We start from the raw sequence: 18139 nt of genomic DNA, 5'->3' as shown, positions 1-18139 counted from the left end.
AGGTTGGATTCTGAAGGGTCTTGTTACTCATTTAAAAAGTATGGACTCCGGCCGAGCCCGTGGCGCACTTGGTAGAGTGCTGCGCTGGGAGCGCGGCGACGCTCCCGCCGCGGGTTCGGATCCTATATAGGACTGACCGGTGCACTCACTGGCTGAGTGCCGGTCACGAAAAAACGACAAAAAAATAAAATAAAATAAAAAAATAAATAAAAAGTACGGACCCTTCAATATAGTGTGTGTATATATATGTATAATGGTATATACATATGTAAGACTCTGTCTCTATATATACTGATATGAAGTAAAACATACATATAGTGAGTATACACACACATACACACCAGTATCAGGTTAAACAGCTGTTTTTCAGATGCTGGAGAACTAACAAATATGAGAAAAAACGGTCATGATAACGTAACTCTATTTACTCGAACTGCTCATGTATAATTATTATGCAGCACAAGGAATATTATGGACATTCTTCTATGTGCCAGATTAAGTTTGTTTTATTTCATTACAAAGTAAATTCTCAAAGTTTGTCTTTTTTCTTTTTTTTCCTTTCCCTTTCTTTTTACTGTCGTCTGACTCAAACCTCGAAGAGTAGAAGGAATTTCCTGAAATGCTTCCTTTCACTAAGTCTCAGTAGCGTGTTTGCAAAGGTGTTGGTACAGCATGAGGGACACCCCAGCTGTTAGTCGATTTTGTGAAGTGCAGATCCTGCACCAAAGTCGGTGAAATTTCTATTTCCCTTGTAATATCTCAACTTCCTGCAGCCAACCCTATGTTCCCAATAATAGCTCAATTTAGTGACAGCCGCTAAAGTTTTAATCTAAAGAAGTTTCCCTCTGGATTTCCCCTTTATTGGGAAAAAAACCAGTGAGACCCACACAGAAGTCCTGGGACTACGCTCCCCAGCGGCCTCCGCTTGGCGCAGACTCCAATTCCCTTAAAGGGGTGGCCCCTAGCATCTTGGCCCTGCCCATTCCCGGCAGCATTTTGCAAACTACAACTCCCAGTTGCCTTCACGCGCCGCACCCGTCAAAGAAGATTTCCCAGCAGCCTCGAGGGCTAAGAGCCCCGCCCCCTCAGAGCGGCTCTGCCGGCCCACCCGGCGCCCTCCGCCCGCCCCCGCCTAGGTCACGTGACACAGGCCCACCAACCGGGGCGCGGAGGAGGGCGGCGGGCGGTGGCCGGGGGCGGGGAGACCGCGGGAGGGGGGCCGGGCCCCTGAAGGGGCGGAGCAGGGCCCGGGAGCCGAGCAGCCTGGCAACCGCGGTGGCGCCCGGAGCCCGAGGTGGGTGCGCGCTCACGGCTGGCCTGGCTCCGAGCCGGGCGCTGCTGGGATCCGTGGTGCGGGGGCCAGGAGGAGGAAGTCGGGACTCCCTGGGCCGGCGGGTCGCGCGGGGCTTGGCCGCACCCGCGAGGGTGGGTGGGTGGGGTTCCCCGAGCACCTTCGCTTGTCCCCGAGGAGCAGGGTTGAGGCCGGGGAGCAGCAGGCAGGTGCCTCCGGCTTCTCTCTGTTCTCCCCACCCAAGGTCCCCGGCTGGCGGCGGGCGAAGGTCGGGACGGGCATCGAGGCTGGCGGGCTGGGGGGGGGGGCGGGGGGCGGCCGTCGCAGCCGCTGCCCGGACTTTGCTTCCCCGTCCCGGGGCGGCGAGAGGGCCGGGCGGCCGCCCTGCCTCCCCGACGACGCGCCGCGGCTGGTCCTCGCCTTGGCCCTCCGCGCAGGGTGGGCGCCCGCCGCATCCCCCGTGGGCCCTGCGGAGCGGCCGCAGCCCGGCACTGGCCGTGAAGCCTCTATCGTCGCTTTCGGCCAGTGTTTCTGTCACGCATGGGAGGTTTATCTGCTTTTGCAACAGTTGAGGGAAGATCTTAGAGGAACGGTTAGTTCCCTGATACGCAGTCGGAAGTGTGCACAGGCACGAGCGAGAGCCCTTGGCCCAGTTGCCTCCCTTAACTGTCTTTTGCTGCGCTCAGGAAATGAAAACTAATTTTAGTATTTGCCTAAGCAAGTCTGAAGTGAATCTGCTGCAAAAATTACATTATGGGCTTTATAGACGCATAGATGATATGAGGCGTAGTGGGTTGTGATTGGTTTTTACATGGACACACCAGGTCTTCACAAGAATGGAATCATGGCATTTTAGAATTGGCTGGGACCTTGAAGTCCACTTTTGTTCATTTGTTCCCTGGGTGGGGGAACTGAGGCCCAGAGAGGGTAACTAATATGACCCAGGCTTCGGGACAACTTAATGACAAAGCTAATATCACAAGCCAGGTCTCTGGGGGTATCTTGGTGTCTGTCTATTCTGGGTTCGTTTTACCACAGTTCAGTTCTACTCCTTGCGAAGTATCCACCTTAGAGTCTTGAGACTGAGCCAACTGTGTCTCAAACTATGGTTTGCTATAGTTCAAACCATTTTGGATTTCCTTCAAAACCAGTTTATTAGCCAAATAAGACAATCAGGTGTCTTACTTTATAAACACGTTTTGCTTTCATCCAACGTATATGTTGGGCATGATCACAGATTCACCAGATTTGACTCTGAATGACTTTTGGCTGTTTCACAAAATCAAATCTACCCTTAAGAGATTCCACACTTAATGGAGCTTTGAACTCCTACATGTGCCTGCAGCACCGCTGTATAGCAGCCTCCCAAGGTGCTTGAAGGTGGATAACATTCATGGGACTTATAGATTCTAGTATGGCTATTAAACGATTGTTTTCCTTACCTTAAAGTTCTAACTTATATTTTTCAAGTTGTCAGTGGTTTTCATTCATTCATTCAACAGGAGTGCCCAGGTGTGCCCACAGTGTACTAAGCAGTGGGAAGACAGCAGAGAGCACCACTGACAATATCCCTGCCTTAGGGAGTTTATGTGTGGGGAGGCAGATAATAATAATAATTAAAAAAAAAAAAAAAACAATGATAAGTTTTCTGGAGGAGGTGAGCACTATGAAAAAAAGCTTTGAAACTGTACAATGACAATAAAACAGGCTGGCACAATTGAAAGTGACTTGGGCATTACTTTGAATTGCTAGTTTTAGATTGTCAGCTGTTGCTCCATTAAAGCGAATAAATCCAAAAGTAAATCTGTCTGAATCAAGAAGATTCTATGGGGTTATCATTTCTTCAACGAGTGCCTCTTGGATGGTAAGTTCATCACAGCCTCATTTTGATGTGCATTGTTTTTCCCTTACATGCAAACAGTAAATTATTTCAAACATCTAGGGAGGTGTTTTTCATATCCCTTGCTGTTTCCGTAGTTAGATAGCTCACTCCAGCTACAGAAAGCTCTGCTGAGGTCAGTATTGGTTGTTGATTTCATGCCAGTGTCTGCTGGACTCTTAGGCTACCTTACACCAGGGTTTCTCTTCCTGTGCACTGGGCTGTACTGTGAACCTGTTATCTGAAATGATTGCCAGTCTTTGTATTGTGTGTTTTGTAAAGAAACTAGTTCATTTTGAAATAGCTCTAGAGTAAAGAAGCACTCAACTTCTTAGGAACAAGAGCACTCACAAATAAAATGGCGTTAATGATGGCTTATTGTAAAAGTTCATCTGTTTAATACCTTCTCAGTTCTCTCATATTCTGTATGTTCAGTGGCTTCGAAGCAAATTTTTAAATTTTTACAGATCTGAAAAATGATTAAAGTTACAAAAAATACTTTAATGTTCTTTGCTCCAAAATGAGAGGAGTGTTAACAAAATGTAGTTTCTTTAGAAACTACTGAAAACACGTGGCTCTTGTTCTTATTGAAGGCTCCAAAATAAAAAGTGGAGATTCTTCAAGGATTAGTAGGCAACATTTTTAACCAGTGGCCAGAGTTTCTAGTTATTTCTAAAGTTAGTTCGATTTTATAACGGAATAAATACATTGTTTTTATTATTCTTCAGTAATTTTCCTTGCCTGCTTCTTACCTCTTTGAAGTTCTGCTTTCTTTATCTTCTAGTTTCTCAGTTCATTATTTCTTTTTGGCAGATGGGGGGACGGGGACTGTTATTTGCCTACAGGATGTTGACTCTGGATTGAACCATCTGCCTGGATTTGAATTCTGAAGCTAATATTACCTGTGTAACCTTGGGCAAGTTACTTATCTGTGTGCCTCGGTTTCCTTAACTGTAAAAGGAAAACACTAATAGTATTTACCTCAAAGCGTTGTTGGGAAGACCATGTGAATAATCTGTTAAGTGCTCAGAATAGTGTCTTGCACATAGTAGGCACTCAAGAAAAGTTAACTGTTATTGACTTGAACTATATGAAAGTCCTTTCTTTTCAAGGAAAAAATGATCCTCTGTCCTAGTAAACTTTTGGAAATCCAGTAGGCTTGATTTTCTAGCCATTTCTTGGCATTTCAATGTTAGCAGTAACTTTTAGTTTCAGGTGACTTAGAAGTTACTCGAGGCCATATTTTGTTTGTTGCTACAAACAATAATAGAGCAAGAGAGGCCTTCTTCTAATTCCTTTGATTTGAAAGCAAGAGTGTACAAGGAGACCCAGTAGGAATTAGTTGAGTTAGGTCCAGTTGCCATCCTGTAGTGGAGGATTGTTTTTCATTCGAAGTGTTTGCAGTCTATCTTTCCAAGATGAGTACCATGGCTATCTCATTTTTTTCTTTTTTAAGAATGTGGAGGCATCTCTTTAGAAAATTGGCATCATACCCTAGTGCTTTCTTTCTGTTTCTACTACCAGAGGAACAATGAGTGGTTGAGGAGCCTTTTGTCTGTGGGAGGTGACAGAAAGCTTCCTGAACTTGGATTCCAGAAGCTGGGTTCAAGTCCCAGTTTTCCCCCTTAACTCAGTGACTCTGGACAAGTCATTTCATCTTGCCGTTGGTGCCTCTTCCATTTGTGAGCTAGAGCTAATGAAACCTGTCCTTCCAAGTTTCCAGAGTTCTTCAGGGAATCAAATGCTCAGCAGAGCCCTTTGTGAAGTGTGCAGCATTATTAGTATTGCATTAATGTGTTATATAAGCCATTGCTATTTGGAGAACTGGTGTAAGAGGGCAGCCATCCTCTCTGTTCTTGGCCCATCTCCCCCATAGCTGTAGGTGTGGCCTCTCTGCCTCAGTCTCCCCCTTCTGTCAACAAAAATATGCAGGTGTTTTATTGCCTCTCTCAAATGGGCCTGAAGCCATTTACACCTTACAAGCTTTCATTTTGTTTATTCCTAAAATGGTAGTTCTATATAACAGCAATCACAGAGCCACAGCACAGTGATCCCTGCATCAGGGAATATTGCCTGCCTCTTTCCAAGGTGTCCCAGAATGGAAGTCTTTCTCTTTTCCAATCAAGACCTGACTGCAGCTCCTCAGTCCAGCTTGAGGCCCTGCTGTGTTCCTCAGCTCATACTAGACTGGATGCTTGTGCTCCTGTGGTTAGGATGAAAAGTGATCCAGGCTCTGGAGAAGCATCCAAGGACTTTATTGCTTTCAAGTTCTACGCCATCTTTCTTGCTCCAACAGAATGGTGCCTGAGTGTCCTCTTGTTATTTGACTTTGTTTCTCCATATCTTGAGATGACTCCATAAGGAGGTTTTTACAATTTCACGTACTTATATTAGTTTAGTATTGCTGTTCCTTGACTGTGTTTTGATAGGTAACTCCTGCATATTTCAGTATTAACTTTTTTCATCTTCCAAATTTGTAATAAAGAGCACTGAGGTTGGAGACATTTTTCTGGGTGTGTGAAGCCTAACATGGCTTTATGCACACAGTAGACATTTAATAAACATTCTTAGACTTGAACTATTTGAGGGGGGACAGTTTAGGATTGTTTGGACATGTTCATTTTAACCAATTCTGTTGCATGTCTAGAGGTCATGCTCCCTATCTGCAAGGTGAAATGAAGCTCATGCTTAGCCTTACTTGCCGTGGTCAAATAGCAAATAAAAAAGAAAGTTCTCTGAATCCAGTGATTGCTTTGCCACCCTTTACTAATCAGCTTTTTGATTTTTGGACTCTTGTCATGAGCAGTTTGAGCACAGGTTAGTTTTTGCTTTGCTTGCTGTTATGTTTGGGGTGGGAAGGGGTAAGGGAAGTTGAAGGGGAATAATTGAAACTAAACATAAAAGTAACTTGTTTGTAACTCTTTCCTCGTCTTCTTGCCTGCAAACCTTGCCTACAAACAGTGATGCCCTTTCTTTAGCATGTGATAATTGTTATATTTTGCTATCATGTCCTTGAACTTTTTGTGAGAAAGAAGCACTCTTTGTTTTCCTGAGCCTCTTAAACTGGAATGGCTGCTCGATCGGAGGTCATCCTTTCCCTTTCGTGGGAACTATATTTTGAGCAGCGGTGGGTTATAAAGGAGATTCTTAGCATTGGGTGGTGGCACTTTAAATTCCTTTATATGACATTTCAATTACTTTATGGCCCGGAGATTACTTAGGTGGGGATTTAGGAGAATAGGGACTGTGCTTAATTCTAGCAGGGCTGGAATTGGCCTCAACTGTTTTACTGAAATAAGAAATGTGCCTACACGGCAGTGACCCCTGGCCATGATGTGAAATGTACCGGCTGACAGTACTGTTTGTAGGTAACAGTGACAAGGAAAGTTGGCAGTTGGTTTCAGTGAGACCCCAGGAAGGTCGCTGCTGTTGACACTAGCAGGGCATAAGAAACCCCAGCCAATATTCACTTTGAGTTTCCTAGTCTGAGGTGTTCCTGCACATGTCGGTGGCCATGGATCTGGGAGAGAATGTGCGCGTCCCTACCACCCTCACAGAGGGAGGACTGTTGGAGCTGGCCCCCACTTCTTTGGATCCCTCACTGCGAGAGAACTAATTTTTTAAAAATTGAGGCTGAGTCTAGCCCTGCTGAACATTTCCTTTATCAACCCTAGTCACTTTCCCAGAGGTTCCCATCACTTGTGTGTCATGAAACAGTTTTTTTTTGTTGTTGTTGGTAAAGATTAGTCTAGGTGCCCTAGCTCCTCAGCAGCCGCTCCTGGGAGCTTGTGAGAAAGGCAGTATCTCAATCCCCATCCCGTACCCACTGAGAGCCACCGCAGGCTACTCAATCAGTATCTGCATTTTAATGAGACCCCAGGTGATTTGTATGTAAATTAAAGTTTGAGAAAGCTGTCTAAGTTCCAATTCACATCTTGGTTTCCAGATCCTTTGAGACAGCGCTAGCCAATAGAAAGAGAATGCGAGCCACGTGTGTAACTTAAAGCGTTTTAGAAGCCACATTAAAAAAGTAAAGAAACAGGTGAAATAAATTTTAATATATTTTATTTAACCCAGCATATGCCAAATATTATCATTTCAACATGTAATCAACATAATAGATTTGTTTTCCTTTTTTTTGCATTAAATTGTAGAAATCTGGTGTGTGTTTTACTTTTAGAGCACATCTCAATTTTTTCTATTGAAACATAATTGATTGTGCATATCTGTTGGGTACAGTGTTGAATACCAATACCTGCGTGCAGTTGAGCACATCTCAGTTTGGACTAACCACAGTTTAGTTGTTCCAGAGCTACGTGTACTAGTCACTGCAGTGTTGGACAGTGCAGCTTTGAGAGAGAGATTTTGGCTTTGATTTGCTGATGATTTCATCAGATTTGCTGTCAATGCCCAAACAGCCACCTCAGTGATAACTTACATTCATGCTACGTGTGATCTATGCCAAGGCTTTGGCCTTGTTTTTATGTAATGTCTCATTTAAATCCTCACAACATCTCTTTGAGGTAGGGAACTATTGACGTCCCCACTGAGTTTCAGAGAGCTAGGTGAAAAGTGAGGGGTTTAGGAAGCAGCGGCACTGGGACCTGAACCCAGGCAAGTCTGACTTCAGGGTTTGCAGCCCTGCTGCAGCTTCCTACAGCTCTCATGACTCCAGTGTCTTTTCTCAGTTTCGGTTTTGTAAGCTGTGTTAAGAAGGCACCTTTGGTATATGTGTGAAATGCAAGCCTCTTTCTTGGGGGGAATTTCAAAGAACTTGAGGACTACCTCCTTTGGCTTTTCAGAGAGGGCTCCGAGTCCCTAAATAGCAGTTTCTGCCTCATGGGAATACTACAGACCAGTGGATTGCCACGCTGGCTGCTCACTAGAATCACCTGGGGAGTTTTACATACCTTCCGCCGGGCCCCACCCACATTCAGATTTAATTGATCTGGGAAGAGACTCTGATATCTGCATTTTTTAAGGCGTTCCCGTGCAGCTCAGGCTGAGAACGGCCGCTACTGGAGCGCTTCTGCAACCTCATCGTGGTATGAATCACCTAGACTAAGGGTTGAAACGCAGATTCTGACTCGGTGGGTCTGGGAGAGCCTGGGAGCTCTCCTCATTTCTGTCAAGCTCCCCGGTAATGCCGACGCTGCTGCTTTGTGGCTCACACTTTGGGTAGCAAGCGGCATCAGAATCACCCGAGGGGCTTTTGCAACACTACAGGTTCCCTGGCATCGCACTCGGATTTCTGATTCAGTAGGTTTGGGGTGGGGCCAGGATCCGTATTTCAGAAGGTGTGTGTTTTCAGTGTTTCACCATAAAGTATCATGTTGTCTTTAGATTTTGTGTAGACACACTTCTAGTGAACGTTTTTGGGGTCATAAATGGATGCTGAATTTTATCAAACCCCTTTTCTGTCGTTATATAAATATGTTTTTCCCTCCTTGAATTTGTTAATGTGGCAGGCTATTTTAAGGGATTTTCTAATATAACTTTATATTAACCAAATTTGCTGGATGAACCTAGCGTGGTCATGATCTTTCTTACTGCTGGATTGGACTGGTAATATTTTCTTCAGAATTTTTACATCTATATTCGTGAGATTTGGCTTAAATTTTCCTGTACTTTGTCTAGTTTAGTATTGTGATTATGCTAGCCTTGTACAGTGAGTTGGGGTATTCCCTTTTTTCTGTTCTCTGGAAATTTGTGTAAGATCGGAGTTATGTGTTTCTTGAATGTTGGTAGAACTTGCTCGTTGAACCACCTGGGCCTGGAAGATATGATACTATCACTTAACTGTTGTGTCTGTCTTTTCATTCCTGCATCCTCCCGTTGTTTATTTGTGCCTTCTCTCAACTGTGATTATGGCACCGACTTGATAATATAACTGTGTTCTTTGTTTCCATTTCTTATTTATGTATTTTTTTTGGCAGCTGGCTGGTACAGGGATCCAAACCCTTGACCTTGATGTTGCAAGGCCGCACTCTAACCAACTGAGCTAACCAGGAAGCTCTTGTTTCCATTCTTCAGAGATTTTTTTCTTTTTGACTCATTTTTGAGTGAAAACTTTATATGATTTTAAAGTCAAATTTATATCAACTTATATTCAGAAAACTCTTGCTTCCTGTCTCTGGCCAGCATGCTGTTCACCACCCCTCTCTCTCCCCCCATACTTAATGGGTTTTATTAGTTCATCCTTTTATGTTTCTTCTTTTGCAAATTTGAGCAAGCACATACTCAAATACACAATGCATGTTTGCATTTCCCCCTTTTCCTACACACAAAAAAGCGTACATCATACACTATTCAGCCTCTTACTTTTTTTCACTTAAAATATATTCCAGAAATCACTCTTTTCATTTTCTTCTTCATTCTTTGGATTTATTCTGCTGTTCAGATGTTTCAAAACATAGTATTTTCAGTATTATTTAGTTCTAGTATATCCTAATTTCCATTGTGACTATTTCATTCACCTCTGAGCTCTTTAGAAGTATATTTTTAAACTTACAAATGTGTTTTCTAGGTGTTTTCAAAACTGATTTCTAACTTAATTGCTTATGGCTGGAGAATGTGGTATGAATGCTAGTAGTTCTTTGAAACTTGTACAGAATAGGCTTATGTGCTAGTTTGTGCTTGGCTTCTTTCACTTACCATAATGCTTTTTATATTCATTTTTGTGTTATTGCATGTATCAGCAGTTCCTGACTTTCTACTGCTGAGTAGTATTTCATAGTATAGATATAATGTAATCTGTCCATTTACTAGTTCATGAGCCTGTGAGTTGATTCAGTTTTTGGCCATTATGAATAAAGCTGCCATGGACATTCACTTACAAGTCTTTGTGTGGACTCGTGTTTTCATTTGCCTTGTGCGAAGTACTTAGGCGTGGCATTATTGGGCCATATGCTTAGTGTATGTTTAACTTTACAAGAAACTGTAAAGCTGTTTTCCAAAGTGGTCATGCCATTGTACCGTTTTGCGTTCCCATCAGCAAAGTATGAAAGTTCCTGCTGAGGTGTTGTCTTCATCAACACCTGCTGTCATCTGTCTTTTTAAATGTTAGCCCTCTGAGTGGGTGTGTAGTGGTATCATTGTGGGTTTTACTTGCGTGTTCTTAATGACTAGTGATGGCGAGCAGGTCTTTAATGTGCTTAATGGTTGTTAAGCTTATCATCTTTGGTGAAGTGTCTGCTCAAATATTTTGCCTATTACTTGTCAAATTGGATTAGTCTGTCTTATTAAGTTTTGAGAGTTCTTTATATGTTCTGGATACAAGTCCTTTATCAGATAGGTGATTTGCAAACATTTTCTCTCAAACTGAGGTTTTCCCTTTCATTTTCTTAACCATGACCTTGCAAGAGGAAAGATTTTCAGTTTTGATGAAGTCCTATTGGTTTTTTTCTTATGATTTGTGCTTTTAGTGTCCTGTGAAATCTTTGCCTACCTGAAGTTCAAAAAATTGAACTGTGTTCCCCTCTAGAACTTTTTTGTTTTAGCTCTTATGTGTAGATCTATAGAGGCAGACAGACCCTAGGGTGGCTCCCCTGATTTCTGACTACTGGTGTTCACACCCTGTGTCATTCCCTTGCCTTGAGTGTGTGGGGGTCCTGCATTTGCTTCTAACCAATAGAATATGGATAAACTGAAGGGATTCTGTGGTTGTAATTAAGATCACAATCAGTTGATTTTGAGTTAATCAAAGGGGAGATTACCTTGGGTGGGCCTGAATTAATCAGAAGAAAACCCTTAAAAGAGGTTCTGGGTCCTCCCTGAGGTGGGAGATTCTCCTTGCTGATTTGTTGAAGTGAGCAGCCATGTTGATAAAGCCCGTATAGAAAGGAGCTGCAGGTAGTCTCTAGAAGCTGCCAGCAGCCTTCAGCCCACGGCTAGCAAAAAGCTAGGGCCCTCAACCATGCAGCCTCAAGGAAATGTGTTCTGCCAGCAATCTGAATGAGCTGTGAAGCAGATTTTCCCCGACTGATCCTCCAGATGAGAATGCAGCCTGGCCATCACTATGATTGCAGCCTTGTGAGACCCTGAGCAGAGGACCTGGCTAAGCTGTGCCTTGACTCCTGACCCACAGAAACTAAGAGAATAAATGTGTGTTGTTTACAGCTACTAAGTTTGTTATATAGCAATATAAAACTAATTTATGCCCATTTCAAGTTAATTTTGTTTATTGTGAGAAGGGTCAAGGTTCACTTATTCTTCAATATGGATATCAAATTGTTCCAGCATCATTTGTGGAAAAGACTATGATTTTTCCCGTTGAGTCACCTTGGTACCTTTGTTGAAAATCAATTGACCATTACTAGGACCTCCAAAAGACAGGCCTAAATACGAACTCTATTCTGTTCCATTGCTCTGTGTGTCTATCTTTATGTCAGTACTACATTGTCTTGATTACTGAGGCATTATAGTAAGTGTGGAAATCAGGTAGTGGAAATACTCCAACTTTGTTTTTTGGTTTTTTTTTCTCAGGATTGTTTTGACTATTCTTGGTCCTTTGCCTTTCCATATAGATTTTAGAATTATTTTGTCAATTCTACAACAAAGCCCTTTGGGATTTTGATAGGGATTTCATTGACTTTATAGATTAATATTAACATCATGACAATAATGAGTCTTCTGATCTTTGGGCACGATATATCTCTCCATGTATTTAGGTCCTCTTTAATTTCTCTTGAGAGTGTTTTGTAGTTTTCAGTGTATGATTCTTGTACATATTCTGTTAAATGTATCCCCTAAATATTTCATTTTTCTGTTTCTGCAAGTGACATTTTTATATTTCAATGTCCATCAGTTCATTGACAGCAACACAAATACAATTAATTTTTATATTGACCTTGTATAGCGTGTAACCTTACTAAATTATTCTAGTAGCTTTTCTGTAGTATTCTTAGGATTTTTTATATACACGATCATGTTGTCTGCAAATACAGTTTTACTTCTTCCAATATGTTATCCCCCGCTTTTTTTTCTGACTTATTGACCTTGCCGGGATCCCTAAAAGGTGTTAAATGCCAATGTTAAGAGTGACCATCCTTGCCTTGTTGCCATGCTTAGTTAGAAAGCATTTTGCCTTTCACTGGTGTGATGTCAGCTATAGGTTTTTAATAGATGCTTTTGACTATTCCCACTTTTGCTGAGAGTTTTTCAAAAGCATGATTAGATGTTGCATTATGTTTGCAGAAGCCATGTCTCAGGTACAATCTTCAGAAGGATAATACAAGAGGTCTTCGAAAAATTCGTGGAAGGATTTGTATTATCTTTTTGTTTGTTTTTTCTTTGTTGGCTGGCCTGTACAGAGGTTGGAGGGCAGAACCCTTGACCTTGGTGTTATTGATGGCTCTAACCTTCTGAGCTAACTGGCTAGCATATCGTATTAGCTTTTTTTTATTTTTTTAATAGATGACTGGTAAGGGGATCTTAACCCTTGACTGGGTGTTGTCAGCACCACGCTCACCCAGTGAGCTAACCAGCCATCCCTATATGGGATCTGAACCCGTGGCCTTGGTGTTATCAGCACCGCACTCTCCCGAGTGAGCCATGGGCTGGCCCCTCGTATTATCTTTTAATCCAATTTTTCCACAAGCTTTTTTGAGTACCCTTGTATACCTCATGAATAGCCCTATTGACTATACATTATCACCACATTCATACCTATTCTCAACCACCACTACCCAGATTTCCTCTTAGTGTTGGTAACAGAATTTCCATCTGGATCTTGGCAATTCTTTTTATTCTGTGGCGCAGCATGTACTGTTCCTTCAAAAGCATGCAAATTCTGTCAGATTCATGTGTATCATTGTTTTAGAACTGGAATTTCTCCATCCTCTCTTTATGATTCTTTTAGCACTAGTTTTGGTTCTTCTTCATCTTCTTGCCTTTTATTTCTACCTTTTCTTTAGATTATTTTTTCCACATCTGTGAAAACTCTGCCCATAGTGCCAAGTTCTAGAAATGTGTGAGTTTGGTCCTTTCACCTTCTTCTGTAACAGAGATGGGTGATCATTTGTATTTATGGCTGCAATAATAGGTAACTGCCCCCAGTAGGAAGATAACATGTTGTCCATACTAGGTCATTTCAAGTCTTTCTCTTTCTGAATCTCCCAGGATCCTAATTGAGCCAGTCTTCGGGGATTCCCTTTGGACACTACTCCTCTACTGTGGCAAACTGCCTGTTGGGCAGGCTACTGCTCCTACTGCTGGTGTCTACTAACCTTCAAGGCCAACCTGCTTTTGTAAATTAGCACTAATTAAGATGTATCAAGCCCAGCATTTTCAGCAATTAAAAGACCCTAGGCAGCATTCCAAAACCCCATGTATAAGGGTAATTCATAAAGTTTGTGGAAAAATAGAATTAAAAGCTAATACAAAACTTTCAATGAACTTTTTGAGGTACCCTTGTGGAGAAGGATCAGGAAACTCCAAATCAAAATTACTTAGCCCATTTTTGGAAATCTTTGGAATTGCCTTCAGAGATTATGGTGCCTTTAAAAAAAAAATCTGAAATGGTGTCAATCTTTGAGGATTCAACATTTGGCTCTAGACCAAAATCATTGTGAGACACATCTATTAAATATACAAAGTGGGCACTGGTGCTATGAGGAGCATTATTTTTGGTTTAAATATTGAGATATGGTTAAAATTCATGAGAATGGTGTCTTATGTAGCTTTAAACTCTGAAGTCTGTTTCAAAAGAAGACTTCAGAGAATCTTTGAGCAGTGACAGCATTGCACAATGATTGTACACCATCTAAGGGGACTACTTTGTACTATAACTCATTTAGTTACATATGCTCTGAAAGGCTTTCTAACAAATGCCTTATTACGCCATAGTTGCAGCTTATAGGGTATTTATTCTGTTTTTGTCCACTAGTAATAAAAATTTTCCTTCTTTTAATGTCATTTTAATAAAGACTTCTATGATACAAAGTAATATTGCAGTGGACAAACAAAGGGATGTAGTGTTTCAGTGTCTCACAGACATGGATTTGGGGGGAAAAGTCTTTTTGTTTACACATCTTTAGAATGAAGGCTGGACCAGAGGTGGGAAAAAGGGAAGGGGAGGGGGCTTAGCAACAAATTGGTAAAGGGCCACAAAAAATGATTACATTGTGTAATGTTGAATATACTAATTATCCTGATTTAAGCATCACATATTGCCCATAGGTATTGATATTCAACACTGTCTCACTCAGATAGGTGCAATCAGTTATGTTTCAATAAAAAAGTAAAGGAAAAGAATGAAGGCTAGGGTTCTTCTTTGTGATCATCAGATTTTATTGCATAGATGAAATTTAAGAAAACCTTCTTTATTCAACTGTATAAGCAGGACTCATAATATCTTCATTTTTATTTGACCATCTACTAGAGAATTAGAATGACAGACATCTGTTAGTGAGTAAAAGGGCAAGATTGCCTGGGTTTCAATTCCAACTTTGGCAGTTATTAGCAGTCAAGTTGTTTAAACTTCCTGTTCCTTGTGTTTGTCAGTTGTCGTATGAGGATGGTACTACTAGTTGCCTTATATGTTTGTTGGGGGAATTAAATTACTTAATCTGTGCTTAGAACAGCGCCTGGCATATAGTAGACAATCAGCAAATGGAAGCAGTGATCATTATCCATAAGCAGATGTTCTGTTTTGCTTTAATCATATTGCATCACTGCTATTATTGTCTTTATTACTATTTAACTTTTCTTATACTTATTCATTTCTTTATTGCTGTCTAACTTGTCTTATATTTGTTCATCATCTCCCAACTTGGTTATTAGTTCCTTGAAGACCTATCTCAATTTTATTTGGAATCTCCCATGTGGTTCAGAGGGGTTGCCCAGTATATGTTTATTGACTGATTTTGAACTGTTTGGAAACAGGATTAAATAATTACATATGCTGAGTAAGGAGTGTCTCAGAAATGATTGGCCTGTTGTCATTTTATTACTTCTTTTAAGCAGCCATATTAATATTTTAGTACTGGTTAATTAAATATTTGTTCATTGAATGCTTATAGATGGATTGACAAGCTAAATTGTTCTGAATGTAACCATATGTTGACATGACCATTTTGTAGATTGCTAATTTATGTAGCTAACCTCCTGCTTGTTATGGGTTGAATTGTGTCTCCCCAAAAGATATGTTGAAGTCCTAACCCTTAGAAACTCAGAATGTGACCTTATTTGAGAGTAATGCCATTGCAGATGTAGTTAGTTAAGATGAGGTCATACTGGAGTAAGGTGGGCCCTTAATCCAATATGACTGGTGTCCTTATGAGAGAGGAGAACACGACATGAAAACAGAGACACACAGGGAGAAGGCCATGTGACAACAAAGGCAGAGATTGGAGTGATGCAGCTGCAAGCCAAGGAATGCCAACTATTGCCAGCAACCACCAGAATCTGGGAAGAAACCAGGAAGCATCCTCCCTAGGGGCTCCAGAGGGCATATAGCCTAGCTGACACCTTGATTTTGGACTTCTGGCCTCCAGAACTGTGAGAGTACATTTCTGTTGTTTTAAGCTATCCAGTTTGTAATATTTTGTTACAATAGCCCTAGGAAACTAATACACTGCCTGTCTAAGTCAGTTTGTGCTGCTGTAACAGAATACCACAGACTGGGTAATTTATAATGAACAGAAATTTATTGGCTCACAGTTCTGGAGGCTGGGAAATCCAAGATTGTGGGGCCAGCATCTCATGAGGGCCTTCTTGCTGCTGCATCCCCTGGCAGAAGGGGAAGGGCAAGAGAGAGAGGGCAAGAGGGGACCAAACTTGCCTTTTGATAAGGACACCAATCCCACCCATGAGGGTAGAGCTCTCATAGGTTAATCAACTCTTAAAAGTTCTACCTCTTAATACTGTTACAATGGCAATTAAATTTCAACATGAGTTTTAGAGGAGACAGACATTCAAGCCATAGCACTACCCATCTGCTTGAATTAGAGTGTTGATAAGTCTGGATTTCATTTCATTTCAAATGGTGGATTTGCCTGTGTTTTCATCCATTATATATCTTCTCCAGATACTTTGGATATTTTTAAAACATATATTTGCTGCTAGATCAGACAAAGCTATAGGAAAATCTGGCACAAAAATACCACTACAGTTCTTACACATGTATGCCAGGAACAGGAGACATTTCCAAGAATGCGTATAACAGCACTGTTTGTAATACTGAAACCTGGAAACAGCTCAGATCACCACTGAGAGGAGGCTAGGAAAAGCAAGTGTGGAGCAGTGTACTACTCTGCAGCAGTGAAAGTGAGTGGAGCACAACCACACGCATCTGCACTTCTGACTGTCACAGCAACACTGTGTGAGAAAAGAAAGGGGCAGAAGGATGTGTAATGATTCCATTTACATAGAAGTTCAGAAACACACAAAATCAACATATTATTTAGTGCTGTAACATATGCAGAAAATTTCAAAGATATGCAAGAGAATTATAAACCTACAAATCAGCCAAAGGGAGGTAGGATAGAGTACCTTTAATGGCTGAAGACTCACTCCTCCAATGTCCTGAAAGGTTTTGAGGGTAATACTGTACTCATTTCTTCACCAGACCCTGAGTGCCCAAACTGTGCATGGTGCTGGTGCCCCAGTGGAAAATACAGCCCTTGCCCTTAGGAAGCTCTAGAAATCTAACAGAGATGAAACACAAAATGTCAATGAATAGGTACAGTACAGCATGAGAATGGAAACATTAGAAATATGTACAGTGTGCAGAAAAGTGAAGTGTGTGCATGCACGTGCTCAGGGAGGTAGGGAAGAGCTTCCTGTGTCTTGGAGGTAAGTAAAGACCCAGTGCCAGCAAAGCTCCTGCTTCTACTTTCCAGTGAAGGTACCTGGGGGGATTAGTTCAAATGGCAGGTTACCATCTCTAGTCCTCCTCTCCTTACTTTTCTAGTAATTGTGAACATCCATTCCAGAGTTCCATTCTCTTCACTCTCCCTCCACCACTCATTCCAGCTTGAGGAATCTTTATCAGTAATGCCCAGTTCCTGGGCTTTTCTTCGGAGTCCCTTAGACCAGAGCTGAAAGGTTCTTAGAAAGTAAGGAGGTATTTTGAGCTGGCACCTTCATTACTATAATAGTTCCAACTGTTTACATGTTTTTATTCTTATCTTCAACAATTACTGTTTTAACTTTTGCTTAAGAAGGTACCTTTCAATAATAAATTTAAAATGTACTTTTTGGGAATAGTTCTCACAGGGTAAAATAGTTCAACAAAATACCATTATTTTTTTTTTCGTGGAGCAGATCAGCAGGGTTCATGAGTTTTGAAATTGGCAGGTGGATGAGAACTTGATCTTGTTCCTATTTTAAAACTGTTTACTAGCAGGTATTTGTTTAAATATCCATTGGTGAATTTAACAATCTGTTTAAATGTATGTGATATTGCTAGGTAGACTTTGTACGGTTAAAAAATTAGCCTGATGGTAGTTGACGTTTCTAATAGTTTATTTACCATGCCAATTTTAATTTTATAAAGAGTTTCTAAAGTTATCCTGTTCCATGGCCACAGCTCATGCTGCTAAAGCCAATCAGCTGTCTTGAAGATGTGCCATTTGTCATGAAGGGACCAAGAAATAGGGTGAATGGATCAACTCAAATCTATCACTAACCACTGGAAAAAATGATTCAAAATTCATTCTCCACTGGATCAGAATGATACTGTTTTTAGCCAAAGATCTTTGCAACATTTAAAGAAGTAGAAGTAGGTGGATCATGATCTTTAAAATGAATTATAAATATTAGAACGATACAAAGAGTTTCTAAACGAAATACCATTTAACATTTTATAATTTTCAAAGGATCATCATCAAACCAAATATCCTTTAGCCCTGAGATTTGAAGTGGCCAAGAGGAATTGAGAAGCTGTAATGTGCATGTGTTAGATGTGTCTATTTGGATAGTAATCCACTTACTTGGGGCGGGGGGTAGGGGGGTTTCTGTTTTGGAAT

General features: G+C 41.3%; 1 protein-coding gene across 2 annotated transcripts in view; it reads left to right on the top strand.

The window, feature by feature from the left end:
- The first annotated feature begins 1230 nt into the window (after window positions 1-1230).
- MTM1 (myotubularin 1) overlaps window positions 1231-18139 on the top strand; it is a 109310-nt gene continuing 92401 nt past the window's right edge. For both annotated transcript variants that reach the window (XM_063083102.1, XM_063083101.1), the window contains exon 1: window positions 1231-1294. The gene's annotated coding sequence lies outside the window, so the exon portion shown is untranslated. The remainder of the gene's footprint in view (window positions 1295-18139) is intronic.

Source organism: Cynocephalus volans, chromosome X, assembly GCF_027409185.1.
Source record: "Cynocephalus volans isolate mCynVol1 chromosome X, mCynVol1.pri, whole genome shotgun sequence".
Classification (NCBI taxonomy): Eukaryota; Metazoa; Chordata; class Mammalia; order Dermoptera; family Cynocephalidae; genus Cynocephalus; species Cynocephalus volans.
Note: the sequence above shows the minus strand (reverse complement) of the source record. Positions and strands in the feature narration are given on the sequence as shown.